General features: G+C 35.6%; 1 pseudogene; it reads left to right on the top strand.

Annotated features, from left to right (window-relative positions):
• The first annotated feature begins 3,443 nt into the window (after window positions 1-3,443).
• LOC118605413 lies at window positions 3,444-3,562 on the top strand (annotated as a pseudogene).
• Window positions 3,563-9,723: the final 6,161 nt, after the last annotated feature.

Here is a 9,723-nt window from a genome sequence, read left to right as displayed (position 1 = left end):
ATAATGTAAAAAAAAAAAAAAACCAAAATAAAACAAACAAAAACACCAAAAATCTTATAGAAATAAAGTAGAATGATGGTTGCCAGGGGCTGGTGTTTGGGAAGAACCGGGGGAGATGTTTTAAAAGAGGTACAAACTCCCAGGTATAAGACAAGTACATTCTGGGACCTAATATACAGCATGGTGACTATAGTTAATAATACAGTATTACATACTTGAAAGTTGGAAAAAACACATATGGAAAAATTATTTCATCCTCAAAGACAAATCTTAATCTTTTACTTGATATGAGAACCACTACCACTTAGAAATTTTAATGTTAGAGACCCATAAAACTTTTTATGTAAGTCTCCATTCTCTCTCGTATATGGATTTATCTACTTCTATATACTTTTTGTTTCTCTCTCTCTCTCTCTCTCCACACACACACACGTGTGCGCGCACACACACACACGCACACACACATTTGAGGCTGTGTTGTTAGATGCACACTAATTGAGAATTTTAAATTTTAAATGGAAAGATTGTCATTGTGAAATATCCTTTTACTCTAAAAAAATTTCTTACCTTAATGTCTACTTTTAAAATTATTAGTATAGGTATATCAGCTTTCTTTCGATTAGTGCTTGCATGATGTATTTCTCCCGCACATTTACTTTTAACCTTTCCTTATTCTTATACTTAAATTGTGTTACTTCTAATCAGCACTATGTTTCTTGCAAGCACATATGGGTGTTACATTCTTTTTCAGATCTGAAAATCTTTGTCTTTTAATTCAACTACTCATTTACATTTAATATAATTACTGATATATTTGGGTTGAAAATCTATGATCTTATAAATATTTTTCCTATTTACTTCAGCTGTCTTTGTTGAATTTTCCCTGCTCTCCTGCCTTAGCATGAACATATTCCATTCCCATGGTGAGAAGATACTTTAGGGTTTTAAAGAACTGTCTTAATTCCGTATGGATCCCTAGAGCATTTGTTTCCAATAATTGATGTCTCTAATTTCACCAGTCTCTAATCCATATCTTTCTACATCCTACCTCCTACCCTTTCTCCCAAGCTAATCGAGAGAGAGAGAGAGAGAGAGAGAGAGAGAGAGAGAGAGAGAGAGAGAGAGAGAGAGACAGAGAGACAGAGAGAGACAGAGACACAGAGACACAGAGGCAGAGGAAGGATAACATCCCATCTCAGTTTACTATCCCATCTCAGTTTCCTTTTAAATTTTGGATAATTGGTGAGAATTCTCAAAAATTTTCAAGTCACCAGAACTTCTTTTGCAGCATTAGCCACGTGGTGTTAACAATTCAGTGTTTATAAGGGCACAATGATGACCTCCATTAAAGAAATCTACTTGATTTTGCTAAATCTATAGACAGGACATTTTTCATATTTATATATAAATTCTTTTCTCTAGGATAGTGCCAAGTATTAGTTGGGAACCCTGATTTCTGAAGTTCTCTGAGTTCACATGTCCTAAATAGCGATTTGATCGCCAATCATTAGAATGAGTATCAGTCTCAGTGTGTGGTTGACCTGAGAGTGTATGGGTTGGAGAGGAGGGAGACACCTACATGGGACACAGTGGGACATTATGGATGGTGCCCCATGTCTGGAGCTTCACGTGATTTTCTGGTATTGGCTTGGAATAAGAACATTCAGGAAATTAGTCTAAGTTATATGCTAGAGAGAATGAAGGGTTGAAAATAGAAAAATAAAATTCCAAGGACTAAATATTCAATGAAGAACAGAAAGGTAAGCCAAGAGGATTAGGAGTTAGATAGATTTGGGAACACAGTGAGGAAGGAAGAGCAAGGACGAGAGGTGGGAGGTATCAAAGTATAAAAGATAATTGCCTGGCATTGAGCTGGGATGTCCAAGTCTTGTGTCACTGCAGATATCGGTCTTTATTAGAAGCTCTAAAATATAGGGGTATTGACTATTAACGGTCTCTGTTTCAAGTGCAAGTTCTGTTTCTGTCTGATGGAGAGGATTACCTCATTTAATCCTTGAGTATTCAACCGATATGAAGTTTTCTAATTACTAGCTTACCCTGGATGTAACTGTCAGCTGAATAAAAAAATATTTTCAATGGCCTGGCATTAACACAACTAATATATATGTGAAGTAACTGGCACAGTGCTTTTCCAAAAGTAGATTTTCAGGAATGTTTTGATGAATTAAGGTATATCATGTTCCTGGAAACTGTGATTTGCTCTCAACCAAACTCACACAACAGTAGGTTAGGGCGCTCATTCTATAAGACAGGTACCAGTCTACATCTTATGCTATACCCTGTGCCAGGGTGTTGATATACGGAGTTGAAGAAGACATAGGTCCTGCCCTCAGATAACTGTTTTAAACCCTATGAGAAACCACCATATTGTTCGGTTTCATCAGAGTTATTGCCAAACTCTCCTTAAAAATACTTAAAAAGTTTTGTTTAAAATGACATCTTAGAGCAATAGTTCTCAAGCCTGGTTTCACATTAGAATTACCTGGATAGCTGATGTCTGGGTCCAATTTCAGGCTAATTAAATCAGAATACTTGAATTGGATTTATGTATTAGAATTTTTTTTTTTTTTTTGGAAATATCCTAGGTTCAGCCTGTCTTGAGAACCCATAAGTTACAGGGAAAATACAGAATTAATTTGAGAAAACTAAAACAACACAAGTGAGTGAACTGTGTACTGGGTTTTAAGTAGCTAAGCATATCTGTAAATATGTATGCAACGAATCATGAATATAAGACAGTTATATATAGATGATCAATTTTGTTCTCAGGTTAATTATCAATATCCCTTTATTTACTACAGTATTGGTAAAAACCCGTGGCTACTTTTGACTGAGTTCATGTCTTGGTTCTGGTTCTGATTATTGACTTTTATCCAATACTTTTCTGTCTTCTATTTGTTTTCTATTTTACTTTGCCTTTCATCATTTGCATTAATAGGAAATTCTTATTGCAAAGTACTCTCTCTTACTCATTCTGCAACATAATTCAATCACCAGAGTATAAAGTAGTTATTCTTAAATCTGGCTTAAGTTTAATCACCTGGAAAACTTTTTAAAAATGCTGATGACTGAGCTTTACCCCAGACCACTTAAATCAGAATTTGTTGGAGTGAGACCCAGTCACTAATATGTGTTTAAAAGTATCCCAGATGATTGTGTGTACAGTTGGGATTAAAAATCCTAGTGTAACTAATTATTATAATAATAATGGACACCAAAGAATTATGCCTCCTTGTGTTCACAAACTTTTGTAATGTGACTTTTCCCATCAACAGGTGAAGTCTATTTTTCCAACTTGACTATAGGCCCTTAGCTGACTCTATAGGTAAATCTAGCACATTAGTAAGTACAGGTTTAGTCAGAAGAGAACCACCCAGCCAAACCCTCAGAATAGTGAGAATTTTTTTTCAAACCCTTTAGAAGTCTACGGTCATGCTACCCTGAACAAGCTCAATCCCGTTTGATCTCGGAAGCTAAGCAGGATCGGGCCTGCTTAGTACTTGGGTGGAAGATCACCTAAGAAGACCAGGTGGTGTAGGCATAAAAAATAAAAAATAAAAAAATAAGGGATTGTAAGCTGCCAAGGTCCTTGCTATCTGTGAGGTCAACCAAGGGTTGCCTCACTTAAAAAATAAAAATTAAAATAAAAATCATTTAGTGTAGGGATGGTTTGGTACCCAGCAAAGTCTGACTGAAATATACTGCTATGGAGGCTTTCTGTCATAAGCTATAACAAAAAAGAGCTACTCTTGATTTTTTTTTTACTTTATCTCTATTTTTATTGCTGTTCCAAGAACCACTCTAACAATGGCCTCTGAAGCTCTTTCTATTTTCTGAGGATTCTCCTTCAGACTCTTGTACATCAGGCAGAATGAAATTTAGGCAGAGAAAGAAGAATTTCATGTCATTGAACAAATAAATGCCTTCCTGTTTTTTTCTAGGGTACTTCTTTAGTCTGATTACCAAATATTTCCTTTACAACTATAAAGATCGAAAGAACCACCTGCTCCTGGGACCATGGCTCAGGAAGACCTTCATAACGCTGCATGTGGATTGCATCAGCACATCCTGAGGTTTGCTGAGACTCAGTTTCACACATTAAGGTCTCAAATAAAGAAATCCCCTGGCATTAAGATGGCAGCATGTAGGTCGATCCAGGAACAATTTGAAGTCTCCAGTCAATTGGTTTAATGTGAATCAGGTAAAAGAGTTGTGGTTTGCACCTTCTCTTCACTAACAGTAATGAAAATTACTATAATTTTGCCTTAATAATAAAATAGATTATTTTAACAGGTCTGACTGGAATGTCTTCCTTGTGAAATCGGGAGAGAATGAGAACGAGAGTTGTCTATATTATCACTGGGTTGGTAAATCTATGCTGAGGGGAGGAAACGTCAAGGACCTGGAGTCCAACGACATGGGTTTCACTCGGTTCCACTATGCACATGTTGTGTAACCTCGAGTTAATCACTAAAAATATATATATTTTTGATCTTAGTTGCCTTATCTCTAAAATTGAGATGAAATTAACTATCTCCAGAATATATCTAAGGATCAAAAAAGATAGACTATGTAATATCCCTTTGTAATCTTCCAAGCTTAATTTAAGTGTAAGATGTTATTGTTCTTGGTATAGAAAACTATTGGTATAGATAGCACCAGGAAAAAATAGACATGGAAAAAAATTCTTTGACAACAGCTGAAAAAAAGTCACTCATATTCTCATAGCACTGGGAAAAGTGGGAAAGTGAATACTTTATTTTATATGGCTTCATGGTTTTCTTTAATCTCTGACTCTCAAAGCACCTTGCAGAATACTTTTATTAATTTATAAATCCCCATGAAATTCATTCGTTCCCTCTTAAACTTCATTTTGAATAGAGTACCTTTTCCAGGATGTGTGAATTTAAGTCTAACCCACTAAGGGCCCTCAGGTTTGTGAATAAATAATGTAATTTTTGTGTCTTATTTAAAATATGGAAATCTCTTGATCTTGTCTGCCTTCCCTCAAAGCCTGTCCCTTGATGCTTTGATGTAGTAAATATGCCTATGAAACTCAAATCCTAGACAGGTGGCAGCCTTTCATGTTAGGGATAGGGTTCAGAGATAATTTATTAATCTCCTTTTCCCTTAAAATATGTGAACCAGATTCGTACACTGCCCAGGTTAAATTCTGATTGGAGTCAACCCTTGCAGGCTGCATTTTACTCTTCGGCTCCTTGACTAGCATGTAGGAGTTGTTTTTCTTTGGCTTACTGAGTGGTAGTGTGCTGATATGAATGAACTAATGAGGCTTTCAGCCAAGACTTTAGGTACTAGGAGATGTAGTTATAATTATTTTCCGTATTTCTATGTCTTCTTTTTCAAGGAGTTCAGAGAGCTATGCATACATTATTTAATCTTCCTAAGAAAGATGAGCTTGATGAATTATGTTATTATGTTAGAAAAATTTACCTTTACTCCAAATTTCTATTATCATATCTTACTGGTATTTAGTGATTTGATTTTTTTCCATGGATGTTCCAAATTGTTTTCGTTCTCCTATTGAAATACACCTGATTTCTGTCTTTTACCACAAATTCTGCTCTTAAAACACAGGGCACGTGTGTGTATGGATAATTAACATATAATACGTATGAGTCCAAAGAACTGCCATTGCTGGCAAATTTCTTAGTTTGAGACCAGTACTGTGTGGGAAAGGATGATACGTTTTGGGGACAGGTGGACCTTTTGCTATCCTTCAAAAGAAACTCCATGTATATTTGCTTTTGCATAGACCCGATGCTGTTTATAGTATCTCCTTTTAGAAAGGAATTGTTACAAACTCTATTTTAAGGTGAAGAAGACTGAGGGGCAGTACATACAGATAGGTAAGATGAAAGGAAAACATAAGCCAATTTTTGGTAAGTTATGATTCTAATTATTGTTCATGGCCTAATATCTGCTTTTGATAGGGTGTCACTTATAGAGCTTAGCAATACCCCTATGCTGAAACTTTGATGAGGTGATCAGGGCACTTTGAATTTGAGGCTGTCATAGGTTTATCAAACTGGTTTTTCTGTGTCAATTTTGCTAAATGACTTCCTCCTTAACTCAACACAATTATTGCAGGGGATTTTCTGTGTTAGGACAGTTGAAAAGTAAGCCTTAATCCAAAATGAGGATTTTTTTTTTCTCTCTCTACTAGAGGCACATACACTGACAGAAGTCCTTAGTTTTGAACTCTGGTAATTATTGATTCAGTGATGTGTACAGTATACATGTGCAGGGGTTATGAATGCTTAAAACACATATATAGTTTACTTCACTTACAAATGTAGGACCCTTTTCCCCTACACTCAAATTCACCATCAGTTTAATCGCCATAGGATTATTCAATTTCATATAAGATTATGCTTCCATGGACATCTTCCAGGGCTTATTTATAGAAGACTGGAAGCAGAGGTCCTGCTGGCTTTTCTAACTAACCTTCTGGAAGAGAACACCATAATTACCCTCATCCAGGAAACTGGTATTCATCAAGACAGGTTTGCTTTTCATGTCTTTCCTGGTGGACATCAGTGGATTTACCAGGATGCTGCCCAGGGTCTCCCCAATTCTCTTCTGTGTGTTTGTTTGTTTGTTAGTTTATTTTGCTTCCATTTGTGACTTTCTTTGCATTGCATTTTTCATGATTGGTCTGACTAAGGTAAATCAAACTAAAACACAAGAAGAAAATCAACATTTCTCGTGAAATGACCCCTTAGAAAGAAGAGTAATTTCTTGGCATATTATTATAAAATAAAATTTCTAAATAAAAGATATTTTGCTATTTGGATGCAATTTAGACTCTTGTGAGATTGAGAAACAATATTAATAAATTCAATCATTTGCACTTTTTTGTCAGATATTTACTGAGTGCTATTTGATAAGTACTAAGCTAGGTCTTAGAGCTACAACGGTGAGGTGAGGAATATAGACATGGTTTCCGGAGTTGGCCTGTTAGGATTTTTCAGTTTATAAATAGGAAAATTTAAGAGGGAACTCATTTAAAGAGTATTGACTTTGAGATCAATTAATACATAATCCCTGGTATCATATCTCAAATGGGATTTATCATCATCTTGTAGCCAATTTGCTTCCCTTAGTTCCAGTTGGTAATTGGGAACCTTTTCTTAGGCTGGGCCTGGAAACTCCACAGATACGAAGGTATTCTGTGGTTTTGAACCATTACAAAGAATTTTAACTGAGGTTTAGGTCAATTATAACTCTGGGATCACTTGCCATGATAGTAAAAAAAAAAAAAAAAAGATTCCATTTTTTTTTTCTCTTAATAAAGCAATATTGACTAAAGCCAGTTAAAACTCCAAGAAGAGAGAAAATATACCATTTTTTGTGCTAAAGAAATCTACCTTGTCCTTACCCCTAGAAGGAAAGCTTGTCATGAAGGTGGGATTGTTTCCTGTGTTACTGTGCTTTTTGGTCCCACTAAGCAACTTGCCCCATCTCCTGGAATGTTGCAAATCAGGCCCACATCCCAGTGGCTGCTTAATCACTTTGTTTACTGCCACTGGGTGATCATTTTAAGACAAAGGACAGTTGAGAATAACCACCATAAGAGTTTATTTTCTCTTATGTGGTTTCTCCTTTGCTTTCTCTCATTTTCCTTTCATTTTCTTTGTTACTCTCACCCCCCCCCCCCTTCTTTTTCTCACTTACTTTCTCTTTACCTCTGATGCCCAGCAACTTAGCTTGCTGGAGTTTTGCTGTTGTGTGACGTTTAATCATGTCCCCAGGAAGAAGCATAATTATTAAACCACTGGAAATTTAATGATGGGTATTTATTCCTCAGCCTTAGTCATTTTGGTGTCTGAGGTCTGGCATGCCAATCAGTGGAGAACAAAGTGGATAAATGTCATCAAACCACACGTGATTTTCCAGTGATTTACGTGTGTTTGTTGTATTCCAAATGAGTAATAACTGATGCCCTGCTCTGCCCTTTATTTGCATGCCTCTCATGTTTAAGGCTTAAAACAAGTTCACCTCTCCACAGTGGTGGAAAACAGGTGTCCATTTCCCCAGTATGAAGTCGCTTCTTTCTAACACCGTGTTCTGCTGTAACATTTCCTCTTGGGGGTGCTTAAGTCATAGGTACCCTGAGCTCTTTTTTTTTTTTTTTTAATTTTAAAAGTTGTCTTTCTCTCTAAGTTAAAAATTCAAGTTATTAGGAAAAAAAAGTTGGACTTTGTATTTTTTCCAATGAATTAATATTAATCTTCTAATATATTATATATTTGCTTTTGTAGTATTTTTATTTTATGTCTCTTTCCATTAAGATTTAAGGTCCTCACGGGCAGGGATCTTTACCTCTTTGTTTCATTTATGTACCACATGTGTTAAGACAGTGCCTGGCACATCTTAGGCACTCTTTTAGCATTTGTTGAATACATACTGAATGAATGAATCCTTCTAAATCCTCAGTAGAAGACTTTCCTGGAATTACTGTTTTTATAGATGGGAGAGCCCTGTGTTAAATTGGCCACTTTTTATCTGTGTAACCTCAGCAAGTCAGTCACTTAACCCTTCTAAGTATTCTTTTCTCTATCTCTGTAATGGGACTTTTTTGGAGATTAAGATTAAAAGGGGTCAATTAAATGAGATAATGCACAAAACAGTGTTCAACACAGTCCCTGGCATAGACGGTCAGTGCTCAAAAAAATCCTAACTGTTATGGAGTTGTTATTCTTCAGTTTAATGTACAACTGTGAGAAATATGACTATGTTTATGAAAGAAATTTTTTTTTTCGATGTTGTTCTTTGTTTTGTTTTAGCTGAAACTCCATTAGAATGTAAATTAAATGGAGATAGGAACTTTGCATGTTATTTGTTTCTTGATGTATCTCAAAACAACTAGCGTGATGCTGGGCATATAATGGGCACTCAATATTTGTTGAGTGAACTATTGAATGTTTCAGATGGAGTTTAGCTCCACAAGCCTAACCTTCTGACCTCCAGTAGTAATCAGTTGAATTAATGGCAGAGACTTCAAAATACTGTTTCAAAAATGCCTCAATTTTTTCATTGTATAAAATGAAAGACCACAAAGGAAGGTTTAGAGAACTAAAAGTGAAAAGGAGGAGTAAATGGAAATTATCTAGAAGTTCAGGCCATGCAGAGTTATTTTGGGCAATTCAGAATCAGCTAGACTTATTTTCTTATTATCCCATTTGATTTTCTAAAACACTTGGATCTACAATACTTAATTTCACTTCATATTCTGTAGATTTTGTCCAAAACAGAGCATTTTATTTAATCTTAGCTTCTTTTAGGTGAACATCTTAGTGGGAGGCATGTAGGTTTCAGAGGAAAGGATACTGTAGACTCCCTGGCAAATATACCTTTTTGGTCCCTGCTGAAAGCCTGGGCTCTGAAAATACCACAATCCAAAGGAGGAAGGGGAGGCAACATGTAGATATTCTATGAAGTTAAAACAAAACAAACAAAACAAATCCTTGATCTATTTACAACTCTTGATCTCAAGTTCTGCTAAACGGCTACTTTAACTGACCCTTTATTGTATTTTCAGGTGATCAAGGGGGTCTTCAATGTTCTATTTGTAACTAAATATTTACTAGTGACTCTCTATGGCTACTTTTTAAATTTTGTATTTTGTTAAAACAGCATTCAATAAGATTATTAATTAAATTTCTCAAAAGAATCTAC

The sequence above is a fragment of the Rousettus aegyptiacus genome, unplaced genomic scaffold (genome assembly GCF_014176215.1).
Source record: "Rousettus aegyptiacus isolate mRouAeg1 unplaced genomic scaffold, mRouAeg1.p scaffold_m13_p_1, whole genome shotgun sequence".
NCBI lineage: Eukaryota > Metazoa > Chordata > Mammalia > Chiroptera > Pteropodidae > Rousettus > Rousettus aegyptiacus.
Note: the sequence above shows the minus strand (reverse complement) of the source record. Positions and strands in the feature narration are given on the sequence as shown.